This window comes from Arvicola amphibius, chromosome X, assembly GCF_903992535.2.
Source record: "Arvicola amphibius chromosome X, mArvAmp1.2, whole genome shotgun sequence".
Lineage (NCBI taxonomy): Eukaryota > Metazoa > Chordata > Mammalia > Rodentia > Cricetidae > Arvicola > Arvicola amphibius.
This window is the reverse complement of record NC_052065.1, coordinates 33384054-33400889: the sequence shown is the minus strand read 5'-3', so window position 1 is coordinate 33400889 and position 16836 is coordinate 33384054.

The window sequence follows — 16836 nt, the reverse complement described above, 5'->3', positions numbered from 1 at the left end:
ACTCTTTGGCCTATTAGCTCAGGTTTCTTATTAAGTAACTCTTACATCTTAAATTAACCATTTATATTATTTTATATTTTACCACAAGGCTCATGGTTTGTTGCCTCTTGCTTCTTGGGCAGCTACATGGCATCTTTCTGACTCTACCTTCTTTCCTTCTCTATCTCTGCTTAGATTTCCCACCTTGTTATATTCTTCTCTGACACACACCAAAACGGTTTCTTTATTAACCAAAGGTAATAAAGCATATTCACAGCATACAGAAGGGAATCTCACATCAGTGCCTTGCTCAGTCATTATAAAAGAAATTTCCTCCTGCAGCAGATGAGAACAAATACAGAGACAGTAAGTGAATAAGCAGAGAGACCTTGGAAGACTCAGCTCTAAAGAGCATATCCTTCCCCTTGGAGATCAGGGAATTCTGTGAAAGAGGAGGCAAAAAGAGCATAAGAGCCAGAAGGGGTAGAGAATTCAAAGAAAACAAGCAGTAGCTGAGAGCTTTATAAGATGATCTGGAGGTGGGGGGAGACTTGACCTGGTGTGAGCTTTTGAAACCCTAAAGCCCACTCCCAGTGACACACCTCCTTCAAGAGAGCCACACCTCCTAATCGCTCTCAAACAGTTTCACTCACTAGTGACTAAGCATTCAAGTCTATAAACAAATAGGGAGCACTCTTATTCAAACCACCACAGTTGGGATGAAATTCAAGTTTACAACCTCTCTTGCTTCACTGACAGATGATCTTAGAAAATAAAATAGCTTTTCAGAGTTGTTACAAATCAAGGAGAGAGACCTGGGTCCATGTCACTTAGGTATGAAATACATGCTGACTTGTAGAAAGATGTAACTTTTGGCAAAGCAACTCTTATTGGACAAGACAGTACCAGAAAGAACTGGAACTATGCTAGCATATGGGAAATATTTCTTTTGTTCTTAAAGGAGAATCTGTACCAATTTACTACATTCCTTGACCTTTTCTTAAGAGGGCAGAAATGTTGAGTTCATGCTGAAATCTACACGAACTTTCCAGGGCACTTTGGTTTTTCAACTAGAAACACAATGAACAAATAACTTCCTGGCCAAAGAATGACTTTGTCTGGTATTTTAAATTATTTTTTATGGTTCTACAGAGTTTTCTTCCTTATTGTAATACATGTAATTTATCTGGTTAAAAGGAAAATCTGAAATTTAATGGAACTTAATTTGTTCAGTGTATTCCTTTCAACCCCTTTCTTAGAAAAAAAGAAAAATAATGATTACATGGTATAGGTCAAGACATTTATGTAATGCTTTCAGTCTTTCACATGTGGAAGAGGTTGGTTTTCTTATATGGTAAGTAGCAGACAGGCTCCTCAGTACTGACACAAGTGTGGTGGTTTAAATAGGTATGGCCCACAGAAACTCATTTTTTGACTGCTTGGCCTCTAGGAAGTGGCACTATTAGGAGATTTGGTCTTGTTGAAGAAGTGTGACCTTTCTGGAGGAAGGGTGTCACTGTGGGTGGACTTTGGGGACTCATAATCTCAAGCTACTCCCAGTGTGGCACACAGCCGCCTTCTGCTGCCTATAGAACACGATGAAGAACTCTCAGTTCTTCCTCCAACACTATGTCTGCTTGCATGCTGTCATGTCCTACTATGATGATAATGGACTAGACCTCTGAAACTGTAAGCCAGTCCCAATTAAATGTTTTCTTTTATAAGATTTGGTCATGGTGTCTCTTCACAGCAATAGAAACCCTAAATAAAACAGTAATTGGTCCCAGGGACTAGAGTATTGCTGGTATAGGCTGGACCATGCTTTTGTTTAGAGGAATATAGACTTTGGGAATATGGATTAGGAAAGCAGCTGAATGCTTTAAGTGGGGCTTAATGGACCATCCTAGTAGGAACATGGAAGAAAGTGGTACTGAGGGTGATTTGAACTGGGTCTGGCGTAGGAGGTTTCAGAGAAGAAGAATGTTGGTATGTGACCTAGAGACCAGTCTTGTGAAATTTTAGTGAAAAATGTGGCTGCTTTTTTTCCTTGTCTGAAAAGTCTGCCTGAAGCTAAAGTGAAGAGTTTTCCATTGGCAGAGGAAATCTCAAAACAGCCTAGTATTGACTCTGTCATATGGTTATTAATGCTCACTCTTATGAAGGTCTATAATGAAAAGGAGCAAGCTTGACAAGGGAAAAATACAAAATGTACAATTTGAGGACAAAAGGGACACCAGGATGTGGAATAGAGCTAAATTCTGTATTGAAAGAGATAAACAGATTAAAGGAAATCCTGATGTTAAATGGAATAAAGTAAGGGAGACCTTGGGGTAAGACCCCACCCAGCTAAACTTTCAACCCGTGAAAAGGAATTAAAGAACAGTTTAGGTGCAGGCATTGTGGTACATATCTTTAATTCCAGCACTCAGGAAAAAGAGGCATACAGATCTCTGAGTTCAAGACCAGCCTGGTCTACAAAACAAGTTACAAGACAGCCAAGCCTAGGCAGTGAAGGAAACCAGGGAAAACAAAAAGCTGGTGAAGATGTAATTGAATGAAAGAGCATGTTCCAACCTCAGCAAGCAGCACAATGTGGCAGCTTCAGACCATGGTTCTGCTTTTTGAGTCAAGGGTAGAAGGAAGGGGTTATAGAATCTCCCTTTGAGACTAAACAAAGCTGCTGAGGCCAGGCATATGCCAGGGGTGTCCTGGCATGGAGGCCTAGAGAAGCCATTGTGTGAAAGTGTGAAGGTGAAACCTGGATTACAATGGATACCCCAAGATATTGGAGGTACCAGAGTCATGTGATATCTGCCAAGGATATCTGCTAACAGGGAGTGGATCCATCTCAAGGGAAAGAAGTGTGTTGCAGTCAAAAAAGCTGAAAGGAGTTGGAGTTCTGAAGAGCACTTTGACATCAGATATGGAGACACAGAGTTTGGAGTTTGCCCAACTGGGTTTTGGTCTACTTTGGTTCAGTGCTTCCTCATTATGTCCTCTTTCATCCCTTTTGGGACAATAAAGTATATCCTGTGTGATTATATGTTGGATGGATGTGGTTTCCTTTTTCATTTTGATTTTATAGGGGTTACCAATTCAGAGATTGTATGAGTCTCAGAAGAGACTTCAAACTTTGGAATTTTAAATGGTGCTGATACTATGATAGACTATGGAGATGTTTGAAGCTGGAGTAAATGCATTTTGCATTATGTCATAGCTATAAAACCTATGGGAGCCAGGAGGTGGAATGTGGTGGTGTGAATAGGTATGGTCTCTATAGACTCATGTGTTTGAATGCTTAGTCTATTCAGAGTGGCACTCTTAAGAAGTATAGCCTTGTTGGAGTAGCTGTGGCTTTGTTGGAGGAAGTGTGTCATTATGGGAGTGGGCTTGTGGTCTCATATGCTCAAGCTATGTCTAGTGTAGTATACAGTTTCCCCCTGCCTGCAGATTCAGATGTAGAACTCTCAGCTCCTTCTCCAGCACCATGTCTGCCTGTGTGCTGCAATGCTTCCTGCCAAAATGATAATGGACTAATCCTCTGAACTGTAAGCCAGCCCCAATTCCTTTATAAGAATTGCCATAGTAATAGGGTCTTTTCAAAGTAATATAAACCCTAACTAAAACAGATAGATTGGGTCTTTGTTTTAGTTTTGGCAGGTTTATGTGATTACTTTTATGGCCTGTCATGGAATCAGTTTTTCCAAGGTCTGGGGGCCTGTTACATAGGTTCTTCTTCAAAATTCATGACTTCACTAACACCGAGCAATCAGTTAACTTTCCAGTACGAGGCATGGTTTCTGTGTTGTGAAAAGAGTCTTAAGTCCAATTAGAGAGCTGTTGGTTACTGTCAATATATGAATGCCACTGTTGCACCCTTAGGGTTATTGTGACCAATATCATATTGGTCATTGATATGGTTTGTAGGCATCATAACTGGGTAGGGCTATTGGTTTCCTCCCTCCTTTGGAAGTTTGCATGGCACCTTCTACTAACATGAAAACTAGTCTTCAGGGAGGGATATTCAGGTCAGTGTTCTGGTTCAGGGGCCTCTGGGCCCTGTTTCTGAAGGGCATGGTGTCTTCAGCAATAAGACTTATCTTTTACCTCTATGGGCACAACCAAGAACAATAATAACAATAGGTTGTATGTTTTGGGCATCTCTTGGACAGCCTAGGCTAACAGCTCTAAAGAGGACTTCTTATGGTATTGGGGTTTTGTTAGGGTGTCTTTGACTCTTGGAGGGAACATAATAAATTCAGATGAGAAAATGTCTCTGAAATTATATATATATATATATATATATATATATATATATATATATACAAAATTACATGCATCTATTTGTAATAGCCAGAACCTGGAAACAACCTAGGTGCCCCTCAATAGAAGAATGGATAAACAAGGTGTAGCACATAGACACTTTAGAGTACTACTCAGCGGTAAAAAACAATGACATATTAAATTTTGCATGCAAATGGATGGAAATAGAAAACACCATCCTGAGTGAGGTAACCCAGGCCCCAAAAGAGGAATATGGTATGTACTCACTCATAAGTGGATTCTAGCCATAAATAAAGGACATAAAGCCTATAATTCATGATCCTAGAGAAGCTAAATAAGAAGGTGAACCCAAAGAAAAACATATTGTTATTATCCTGGATATTGGAAATTGACAAAACTGCCAGGCAGGGGTTGGGAGCATGGGGGTGGGGGTGAGGTGGGGATAAGGGGAGATGGGGGAAAGAAGGGAGAAAGAGAGGATGGGGAGAACTTGAGGGAATGGGATGGTTGGGATGGAGGAGGGGGATATAGGAGCAGGGAAGTATATATCTTAATTATGGGAGCCATTTTAGGGTTGGCAAGAGACTTGACTCTAGAGGGGTTCCCAGGTGTTCAAGAAGATGTCACATAATTTTTTAAGATAGTCTCTGTTTGCTGGTAGCAAGCAGAGATATGTTTTCTTAAAAAAAACTGCACAGCTTCCTTAAAAACAGTGACTTCCTGGTTTTCCAGCCCATATACCTTTGACTCTTTTAGGAGGTCCAGATATGGAACATTTAAATGGGGTTTGTGACAACTTGCAAGGAGATGTCCCAGCTTGTTCCTTGGGCAGCAGAGGAAAGAGTGCCTGAACTGGTCTTGTCCTATAGCCACAATGATGATTATCTTGCATATCACCATAGAACCTTCATCTGGTGATGGATGGAGATAGAGACAGAGACCCACATTGGAGCACTGGACTGAGGTCCCAAGGTCCTAATGAGAACATGAACATGAATGAGAACAGAAGGAGGGAGAACATGAGCAAGGAAGTCAGGACCTTGAGGGGTGCGTTCACCCACTGAGACGGTGGGACAGATCTAATGGGAGATCACCAAGGCCAGTTGGAATGGGACTGATGGAACATGTGATCAAACTGGACTCTTTGAATGTGGCTGATGGTGGAGGCTGACTGAGAAGACAAGGACAATGGCACTGGGCTTTGATTCTACTGCATGGACGGGCTCTGTGGGAGCCTTGTCAGTTTGGATGCTCATCTTCCTGGACCTGGGGGGAATTGAGAGAACCTTGGACTTCCCATAGTGTAGGGAACCCTGACTGCTCTTTGGCCTGGAGAGGGAGGAAGTGGGGATGTGTGATGGAGGACTCTCATTGGTTAATAAAGAAACTGCCTTGGCTTTTTGATAGGGCAGGTTTTAGGTGGGTGGAGTAGACAGAACAGGATGCTGGGAGTGAGGCAGATGCCTCGGGCAATCACCATGCCTCTCCTCTCTGGATCAGATGCAATGGAGCCAGCCACCAGGTCAGACATGCTGAATCTTTCCCGGTAAGACACCACTTGTGGTGCTGCACAGATTATTAGAAATGGGTTAAGCAAGATGTGAGAATTAGATAATAAGAGGCTGAAACTAATGGGCCAGGCAGTGTTTAAATGAATACAGTTTGTGTGTTGTTATTTTGGATTTTAAGCTAGCTGTGCGGGAGCCAGGCAGGATGAAAAGCAGGCCTGCCCACAGCTGTTCACTAAAGAATGGCACCCAATGTGGATAACTGAATCCACAGAAACCCTGAGAAAGCATGGGAAGGAATAGAGTAAAGATTTTTTTTTGGTAGCAGCAATTTCTCAGGTCTGCTCTGCTTGCTAGAGGCAAGCAAGTGCTATTATCTAAGAGAGGCTTCCTGACTCAGCTTTAGCTGCAAAACCCTGCAGCTCTTTTAAGAGGTCCTGCTACGAAACACTTAAATGGTGTTGATGAAAATTAACTGCATGCTTTTCGGTTTTCAGCTGTAGCAGGAAAAAGGCTGTGCTGTTTTAAAATGCTGGTTTTCTGGACCGTCCTGCCAGGATAAAATCTGACTTTTTCAGGCAGGCAGTCCGACTGAGTGTGGTCTGTGAGCAATGCTGCAGCTTGCTTGCTGGCAAGTACCTTGAAATGCCATGGAGTTGTAGCAATAAAAATGGCTACAGCCAGTACCTCTGCCATGAGACTGGAAAGTTAAGGAATGGGCTGGATCCAACCGCCAAAGTCATGGCTTTAGTCCTACCAATATTGTTTGGTAAAGTAAAGACTCATGTGGTCACAAAAAAAGAGATATACAGTAAAAGAAAGATTCGAAGTCAAAGAAAACGTCTAAATAGTTTACAGTGTGTTAAAATATATGTAGGCTAAAGGTTAAAGTTCTTAATAGTAAGAAAAAAGAGAGTAGTTGGGTGTGATGGTACACACCTTTAATCCCAACACTTAGGAGGCAGAGGTAGAGTAACCTCTGTGACTTCAAGGTGTGGCAGGACACACCTTTAATCCCAATGCCTGGGAGGCAGAGACAGACAGATCTCTGAGAGTTCAAGGACAGCCTGGTCTACAGAGTTATTCCAGGACAAAGATATACAGAGAACCTGTCTCAAAAAATAAAAGTAAAAATAAAAAAAAAAATAGAGGTTAAGTAAAGCCACATAAAGCTGGAAAATACATAGAGAATCTTGATACTGTATGCTATTATGCTCTCTTTGAATTGTTTGAATTCTGAGGAAGGAGCATCAGCTGCTAAAAGATATTTGTTTACAAATGCTGATGAAGTAATCCAAGATAGATATTTTGAAAATACCTTGACTTCAGAATTTGGATCTAAGGATATGATACTTTGGAAAAGAGACACTTCTTTTGTTTTTACAGAAAATGAGACCCTATGGATTGCTTCTATCCCAATATGGTATGATAGACCACGCCCTCCTGAAAGGTTGCTATGAATACCCTAAAAAAATTAATTCACCCAATTGATTTCTGAGATGAACCTGGCACACAGGTTACACCATGAAAGATCTGATTAACAGCGTCCCCATTCAGCAAGAAGCAGTTTGGAGAGAAATAACTGTGCCCATATTCCCAAATATTGTTTATAAATGTTCTTTTACATTTAAAGGAGAATATGATATAGATATGAATAATTTGCATTGATATGGATTTTGCTTTAGTGATTTAAATTTAAGGTCAATTTTATTACATGTATATGTATTTCTGATATTGATTAAGGTATTGTGATTGTGTAGTTCATTAAAAATATAATGTATAATTAGGAAATATAGGATGTTAATGAATAATCATCGATAATAGTCAAGCTTGTAGTCATGTTAGTTAGATTTTCTAGATATATAGAGATATATTTCAGTTAGATAGGCATTCCTAATATCTTTCAAAGACTACAGAATATGGCAATTTAAATGTCATATTTAAAAACTTAGGGTTTTTCATGACAATGAGACACATCTGCTCCTGGCAGCACCAAGCTACTTCAAAAGGAAGATGGGCATCAAAGAGGCTCCTTATTGAGTTTGATAGCCATTTTGTTAAGAAACTACTCTTGCCTGGACTGATGCATAGACTGGACACAAAGAACTCGCAGAGAGAGGACTGCTGAACTTGCCTAAGGGTGAGATGGTCTCTTGGGGTTTCCTGATTCATGAAAGAGTCTGCGAGACATTCTGCAGGACACAGCAGATAGTGACTGAACTGTCTTTGAAATTTCCTGCTTCATGAAAGTCTGCTGGATACTGTGGGCCTGAAGGCTGAAGATGGATGCTCCAACAGTACAAAAGAACTTTGGGTGAATGTCCAGACAGCGAGATGTCTCTGTCATTTCTAGCGTTTGGAAGTTGCTTATTTCTTGTTTACTTAGGTAATATATCTTTCTGGGGTCTTTGATGGAGTTGAAGAATAGATAGATAGGTATGGTTTTCCTTAAATATGATAAAAGATAAAATATATATAAATCTTGTAACTGTAATTCTTGCTTGAAAACTATTTTGTTATATGAAATTTTACTATGTTAAAGTAAAAGCCTTTCTTTTTTCTTTAAACAGAAAAAGGGGAAATGATGGAGGACTCTCACTGGTTAATAAAGAAACTGTCTTGGCTTTTTGATAAGGCAGGATTTAGGTGGGTGGAGTAGACAGAACAGGATGCTGGGAGTGAGGCAGATGCCTTGGGCCATCACCATGCCTCTCCTTTCTAGGTCAGACGCGATGGAGTCAGCCACCAGGTCAGACATGCTGAATCTTTCCTGGTAAGACACCACTTGTGGTGCTGCACAGATTATTAGAAATGGGTTAAGCAAGATGTGAGAATTAGATAATAAGAGGCTGAAACTAATGGGCCAGGCAGTGTTTAAATGAATACAGTTTGTGTGTTGTTATTTTGGATTTTAAGCTAGCTGTGCCAGAGCCAGGCAGGATGAAAAGCAGGCCTGCCCACAGCTCTCACTACAGATGTGGGTGGAGGGGAAGGGAGGGAAGTGGGAGGATGGGAGAAGATGGAAATTTTTAATAATAATAATAAAAGGAAAAAAAGAAAAAAGAAAAAAGAAAAAATTAAAAACATAAAAACAAAATTACATGCATTATAGGGATTTTTAGGTAAACAGGTAATAGTAAGCTTTCATACGGCTTTTTGAGACATCCATATTCTTATTTTATTTTTCTACCCTCTTTTCCTGTATTTACCTTCCTTCCCCCTCCTAAAGAGCCCTCCTTTTCATTTCCCCTATACCCATCCGAATTTTCACAATGCTTCCATTTTACTTTCCATGCTTCTGCATTTACTTATGGATATGTACCCACATCTGAAGATTTAGAGCTAGGAGCTTCCAATTAGAGAGAACATTCACTCAATATGATCTTTTCTAGTTCCATCCATTTATCTTCATAGTTCTTGATGCATTCTTCTTTACAGCCCAATAGTACCTCCTTTTCATAATCCATTCTTTAGTTTAAGGACATTTGGGTTGCTTCCATTTTCAAGCTACTGTGAAGCAGTGAACGTGACTGAGCCAGTATCTATGGAGTAGAATCATAAATCTTTTGGGTATAACTGAGTCATATAGTAGCTTTATTTCTTGTTTTTTGAAAATTTTGTGCACCGATAGTCTTTTAGACTCTATACTTTAACATAAAGGCTTTTTAGGAGGCTTCACATGCAGTGTGATATATAAACCTTTGTCTCCTCCCAGTGGCCTCATGTAAATAGCAAAAGACTTTTTATAATGCTTGAACAACTTTATTTCTTCAACATATGTATGGAACTGTAAAGCATTTGGCAAGATGCCGTCATATTCCCACCTGAGTCTTCTAATTCAAAACAATTGGTCTTTGTGCAGAGTGCAGAATGTTACAGTGCAGAGTCCATTTATTAACAAAGACCAATGCCAAAATTTCGTGGTTGGTATCAAATTATCTGTCTACCTTTGCTTCATTCACATCAAACTTGTTTTGGTCATATGAAGTTTTCATCTATTCCAGAACTTGCCTGAATCCATCTTTCTTGAAGGCTGCCAGTTGCCCTCAGGACTTTTTTGCTGAACATAATGGGCATACTTAGGTCCTGCTCTCCTGCCAACTGCCAGGTGTTTTGTCAAGGCCTCATTAGGCTTCCAGCTAAGTTGCTACTATTGTTGAATTTTCCATAGTGCCAGCTCCCCTCATGTTTCCTAAAGGTCTCCATCATTAATTCTTCCCCTCCTAAGACACTATTGTTTATCAACTCACAGTCTCATTTCTACTTTGTGTGATCCATTATCTCACCTTTTTTGAGACAATGCTTTATTAGGTAGCCTAGGGTGATCTTCAACCTGTAACAATCTTCCTCCCAAGATTACAGATATAGGCCACCAGCAGATCATCCATCATCTCTTCTTTTAAAAAATTTTACATTTATCTAGCCTATATGTGTAAATATTTTGTCTGTCTGTCTGTATGAGTACCATGTGTATATGCCTGGGGATCATAGAGATCAGAAGGCACCAATAAGATCCTCTGGAATTGGAATTTCAAGTTACAGATGGCTACGAGCCATTATGTAGGTGCCGGGAATTGAATGTAGGTCCTCTGTAAGAGCAATGGGTGCTCTAAACCACTGAGCCATCTCTAGACCCTATCTATCTACTTTTAATTAATCTCTCTGCTTCTATCTTCTACAGCCTCCATACTTGCCTACAGTGGCTTTTAAGTAAACAAGATGATGGCATAGCTTTACATTGCTGTCCTTACTTCCTAGTGCCTCTTGTAAGGGTTATGATAGTGATGTGCCCTTACTGTCACACATCCCATCATTTCTCCATCCTACATTTTGACTCTCCTGACACACAGTGTAGCCAGAGTATTGTGGCTTCCATAAAAAAGTGCAAGATGTTTTGATGCTTTTAAATCTGAGCTCAAGTAATTCACTCTGCATGAAATACTTTCTACTCATATCTCAGTCAGTGGTATTCCACACAGAATTAAAAGTCCACATATGAAATCAGTTTAATGTAACTAATGATTCATTTTATGTGGGACTGTTTGGCATGAATGTATGTATGTGTATTATGTGCAGGCCTCATGCCTGTGGGGGTCAGAAGACAGCATCAGATCCCCTGGGACTGGAGTTACAGACAGTTATTAAATGCCATGTGTGTGTTGGGAATCAAACCACAGTCTTCTCTTAACCACTGTACTTCTCTTAACCAAGTACTCTTAACTACTGACCACAATAATATATTTTATTTTATTTATTTTATTTTTTATTTTTAAAAATATTTTATTTATTTATTATATATACAATATTCTGTCTGTGTGTATGCCTGCAGGCCAGAAGAGGGCACCAGACCTCATTACAGATGGTTGTGAGTCACCATGTGGTTGTTGGGAATTGAACTCAGGACCTTTGGAAGAGCAGTCAATGCTCTTAACCTCTGAGCCATCTCTCCAGCCCCAATAATATATTTTTAATAAAAGTTATGTGTGGGGGCTGGAGATATGGCTCAGTGGGTAAAAATGTTTACTGCAGAAGCATGAGAATCTGAGTTTATATTCCAGCATTCATGTTAGAAAACAGAAGCAAGAGGCTGGAGAGATGGCTCAGAGGATAAGAGCACTGGCTACCTTACCAAAGGATTCAGGTTCAATCCCCTACATCCACATGGCACCTCATACCCATCTGCTACTCCAGTTCTAAGGAATTCTTCACCACCTTTTGACCTCTGCAGGCACCTGATAAGCAGACATGCATGCAGATAAAGCTCTCACACAAAACAAAATTGAAAAATATTTTTAAAGTTCTGGGTGTGGTCCTGTTTGTACCTGTAACACCATAGCTGTGGGAGACGTAGAGAGAGCAGGCTTGCTGAAGCTTGCTCACTGCAAGCCTAGCTCCAAGTTAAATAAGAGACCCTGTCTTCAATGAATAAGTTGGAAAATGACAGAGCAGGACACCAGATGTTCTCCCTTACTTCACGTGTGCATTCACTATACTGTTTCTCTCTCACACACATGTAAATTGTGTTTAGTTTCAAAACATCTTATGGTATTGTACATCTTAGCAACCTCAATATACAATTTTTCTTGCCTTAAGTCTAGAATTTTCTTCTTTTCATATAAGCAAAATACTTTCCAGTTTTGTGGGGGTTTTGTTTTTTGTTGTTTACTTTTTTTGGTATTTCTCCCATTTCTCTTTGGTATGGCTGAACTGTCATCATTACTTTTGCCCTCTGTACCCAAGTGTTGCTTGAATACAAACACTGTGACATTGTAGTATATGATTTGATAACTAAGACAGTTAGTAGAAAACTAGCCAGCAGGAAGGGCAGCCACTATGAATACATTAGACCAATTATGATTTATGTCTATGGTATGACAGAGCAGGAAGACCTGGGATTTAATCCTAGTATTCAGAACATAATGAAATCTAGGAGTTAGGAGTTGTTTATTTCTGACATTTTTTAGTCAACATTGGTTGACTTGTGTAACTGAAATCGCAGGTAGTGAAAACGTACATGGGGTGGTATAGTATAAATTCTAAAGAACTAATGTAGGGAACAAAGAAGAGTTAGGAAACTTTGATGAAGAAAATGAGAAGAAAACAGAGGGATCAATTATTGAAAGAAAAATTTGCCCATTTTTACATTCTGCTGTTCTATTTTTATCAGCAAGTAGGCAGATGTGTGTGATCTGATGCTAAATAAGACAGTATTTGGCAAAAAAAATCTTTATGGAAACCAGGTATGGAAGAAGTAATTTTTCCTGATTTTTATAATTGTTCTTAGTCACACACACATATACATAAATATATTATGTATTTATCATGTATATATTTATAGTATATGTGTATATTGTATATGTATACACATATGTATATGTGTATATTATAATGTATATATAATTAATGTTACTTTTTGATCAAAACCATTTTGTAAATGATTTCAAGATGTTGATAAAGGAGAAAGAAAAATAGAGACAATGTCTCTTTTAGCTACTTAGATATAGTTGAACAATTTCTCCATGTCCTATAAAACGTCCCCCTCTGCTGGGTGAAAGAAAGACGTGCAATTCAACTTGATTGTGTGAAAGCCTATTATAAGTCCACCTGATGATCTAGACTCTAGACTCTAGAGAGCAGAACTTTTGTTTTTTAGCAAGATGATCACAACAGCTCAGCTGCTGAGTAGTTAAAAAGACCACTCAAACAAATATAGCATTCAGTATTCTGCTTTGTCTGAGGCATGCTTTTTCTCAATGGGAAATTTACATAAAGTGCCCTTCATAACATTTTAGAAGGAAACTTTCTTGGTGTTACTCATTGTCTCTTTTTAACTCTTTTTTGGAAGAATTAGGAAATAAAATCAGCTACTACCCAAGTGAGTCTTCTAGAATAACTTAGTGATGAGCTTAACAAATTCTTTTCTCAAAAAGCCAGGGTAGGACCAGGGATATCTTGCCACCTGTAAAGGACTCACCTTATAAACACAAGGATCTGAGTTTGGTCTCCAGAATCCATATTTTTAAAATGTTGGGCATATTGACATGAACTTGTAATCCCAGCATGGGGAAGATAGAAATAAGCAGATTGCTAAGATTCACTGGTTATCTGGCCCAGCCTACTCAGTGTGTTCCAGACCAATGATAGCCTTTGTCTCAAATACAAAAAAAGGAAGAAAAGAAAGAAAACAAAAAAATGAACAATGTCTGAGGAATGACATCTAGGGAATCCTCTGGCTTACATATGAATGCACATGCATACATATACACATAAGCATGCACATACACTCTTACATATGTATGCACATGTGTACATATACACATAAATAGGCACATACACTCTTGCATATGTATGCGCATGTGTGCATACATATACACATAAACAAGCACATACACTCTTGCATATGTATGTATGCACATGTGTACATATACACATAAACAGGCACATACACTCTTGCTTATGTATGCACATGTGTACATACATATATGCATAAACAAGCAATACACTCTTGCATATGTATGCACATGTGTGCATACATATACGTATAAACAGGCACATACACTCTTGCATATGTATACACATGTATACATATACACATAAAGAGGCACATAACTCATAATAAAACCAACAAGAGAGTAAAATAAATAAAAAGTAAAATAAACAAAAGTAGTTACTTTAGGACTCTAGAAACTGACAAAGAGAGGAAAAACAGTGACAAAAAAGCCAGTTGTCAACAAAGAACTTCTAAGCCTGATGCACTATGCTCAGAATGCTTCCTCTGCGCTCAGGTGGTCCTGGTCCAGATTTTAGTGTCACATCTGGAAAATTACCATCTCCTGACAGAATTTCCTGTTTGGAGTCTTTCTCCACATGTACAGTGTAGGAGCCACTCCTACAAAGTCAGCTAGGGTTCCTGGATAGGGGATCCTTGGGACCAAAGAAAAGTCAGATGAAAGAAACAGAAGACAGGATAGAAATGGGAGGTCTGTCTGGTCATGCTGAAGCAGTCAAACAGCCCAGAGTTTATTTCAGAACTTGTTTATATACAAAAGCAGAACAAAGCACAGCACAGATTGTCAGTCAGTGTCTAACCACAAGTCCATTCCTGTGCTTGAGTGAGCAGCCTCCTCTCCAACACGGGCTTGCTGCTCAGAAGCAGCCTTTATTTTCTATCTTGATGTTCCTGAGGTTTTTTCTTACAGGCTAAATCAGAGGTCTCTCATAGCCTTCAAGGTTATGGGAAAGAGCAGGGTAGGCAAGCTTGAACTCAAATGACTTCTTTAAGTCAGAAATGATTCCAGATGGAAACTGAGTCATATGTGGGCTCCCACAGTAGAGTATCTTGAATCTTGGGTATGGAAGTGATAAAATATACATAACATGAAATTTACCACTTTAGGCTTTTTAAAATATTTATTATATATAGTGTTCTACCTGCATGTATGCTTGCACGCCAGAAGAGGGCACCAGTTCATATTATAGATGGTTGTGAGCCACCACGGTGGGAACTGAACTCAGGAATTTGAAAGAATGGCCAGTGCTCTTAACCTCTGAGCCATATCTCCAACTCCACTTTAACCTTTTAATATATTATTCAGCAACGTTAAATATGATGACATTGTTAGTAAGCCATCACCATATCTATCCCCCAAACTTGGGATCTGGTGGTCTTCCCCCATCAGTACTGAATGTGATTATTAGTTTTAATTGTCAACTTGACACAGTATAGAATCACCTGAGATAAAGTCCTCTAAAATGTCTATGAAGTATTGCCTTATTTATGTTAATTGATACGTGAGGACCTGCCCATAGTGGGCAGCATCATACCTTGGGTCCTGGAGAGATTGCTCAATGTCTGTTCTCTTGGAGGATCCAAGTTGATTTCTTTTCACCCACACGGCAACTCACAAACTGTCTGCAGCTGCAGTTCCAGAGGATCCAATGTTTTCTTCAGGTCTCTGTTGGCACATGGTACACAGACATACATGCATACAAAACACACACACACACACACACACACACACACACACACACATCTTTAAAAAAAGAAGGGAGAAAGTGAGTTAATTACTAGAATATACGCATTAATTTAAGTTTTTTGCTGACCGTGGGTGTAAAGTACTAGCTCTTTTAAGTTCCTACCTTGACTTACCTGCTGTGGTATCCTGTAACCTGGAGATGAATTAAAATAAACCTTTTCTTCTCTAAGTTGCTTAAAAAAATTATTCCCCCTCTCTCCCTCCTTCCTTTCCCTTTCCCCTGTGTGTGACACACATGCTACCATAGTGTTCAAGTAGAGTTCAGAAGACAACTTGTAGAGTTGGTTCTATTTTTTCTTCTACCATGTAGGTACTTGGGATTAAATTTAGATCTACAGGCTTGACATCAGGCACCTTTTCTCACTGAACCATTTTGGTGGCCCCCAGCTTGCTTTTGTCTGGATATTTTATCATAGCAAAAGAAACAAAACTAAAATGCTGAGTTATAGGCACCTGCAGCCATGCTTGGCTTTTTATGTAGATGCTGAGGATTTGAACTCAGTTCCTCACGACTGCAAAACAAGTGCTCCTATACACTAAACTGATTATCCCACCCCTCATTATGGCATTCTTTAAGCAAAATTTGTTTTTGTTGGTTCTCCTCTTCCATAGCTTCCTGAGTCCCAACTCACATCATTCACTCTGTCTCCTTTCCATTTTCATGTCACATCTGCCAATTGGGGTAATTTTTGTCACAGTTAATACATGTTATTTTGCCATTACTGGGTTAAAGGAACATGAGCCATTTAGGGCTTTCTACCCTTTCTTTTGCTAATGCAGATAATACTTTCTTGTAAATACTTACGTGCAAGCAAATATTTCAATAGGTAAGTCCTTTAAATGCAGTTGTTAGTTAAATTGAAAAACAAAAAATTTTGAGACTGTGTCTCATTATGTTGCCCCAGCTGGTCTGAAAATGTATATATAGACCAGGCTGGCCTTGAACTCAGAGATCCACTAGTCTCTGGCTCATGAATGCTGGGATTAAAGATGCATACCACTATGCCCAACTCAAGAAAGCATTTTGGGGGCTGAAGTAATTCAGTAGCTGAGAGCACTTGCTGGTCTTGTGGAAGACCAGAGCTCAGTTCCTAGACCCCATCCTGGGAAATTCACAACTACCTGTAATTCTACCTGCAGGGGATCTGACACTCTCTTTTGGCCTCCATCAACACCCACATACATACATACAAATAAAAATCAAATTTAAAAATACATAATATTAGGTTAGTCATTGTTTTAAAGTACCTTAAACACCCCTTTTCTGAGAGTAGGATGAAGACACCAAGACTCTCCTGGCTTGATGGAGGAGGGTCATCTGTATATCTGTTGTTTTATTGGTTAATTAATAAAAAAAACTGATTGGCCTGATAGGTCAGAACGTAGGTAGGCGGAGTAGACAGAACAGAATTGTGGGAGAAAGAAAGCAGAGTCAGGCAGATGCTTCAGGCAGTCACCATAGGCAGTCGCTATGCCTCTCCTCTCTGAGTCAGACGCAGGTTAAGATCTCTCCGGGTAAGCCACCCCTT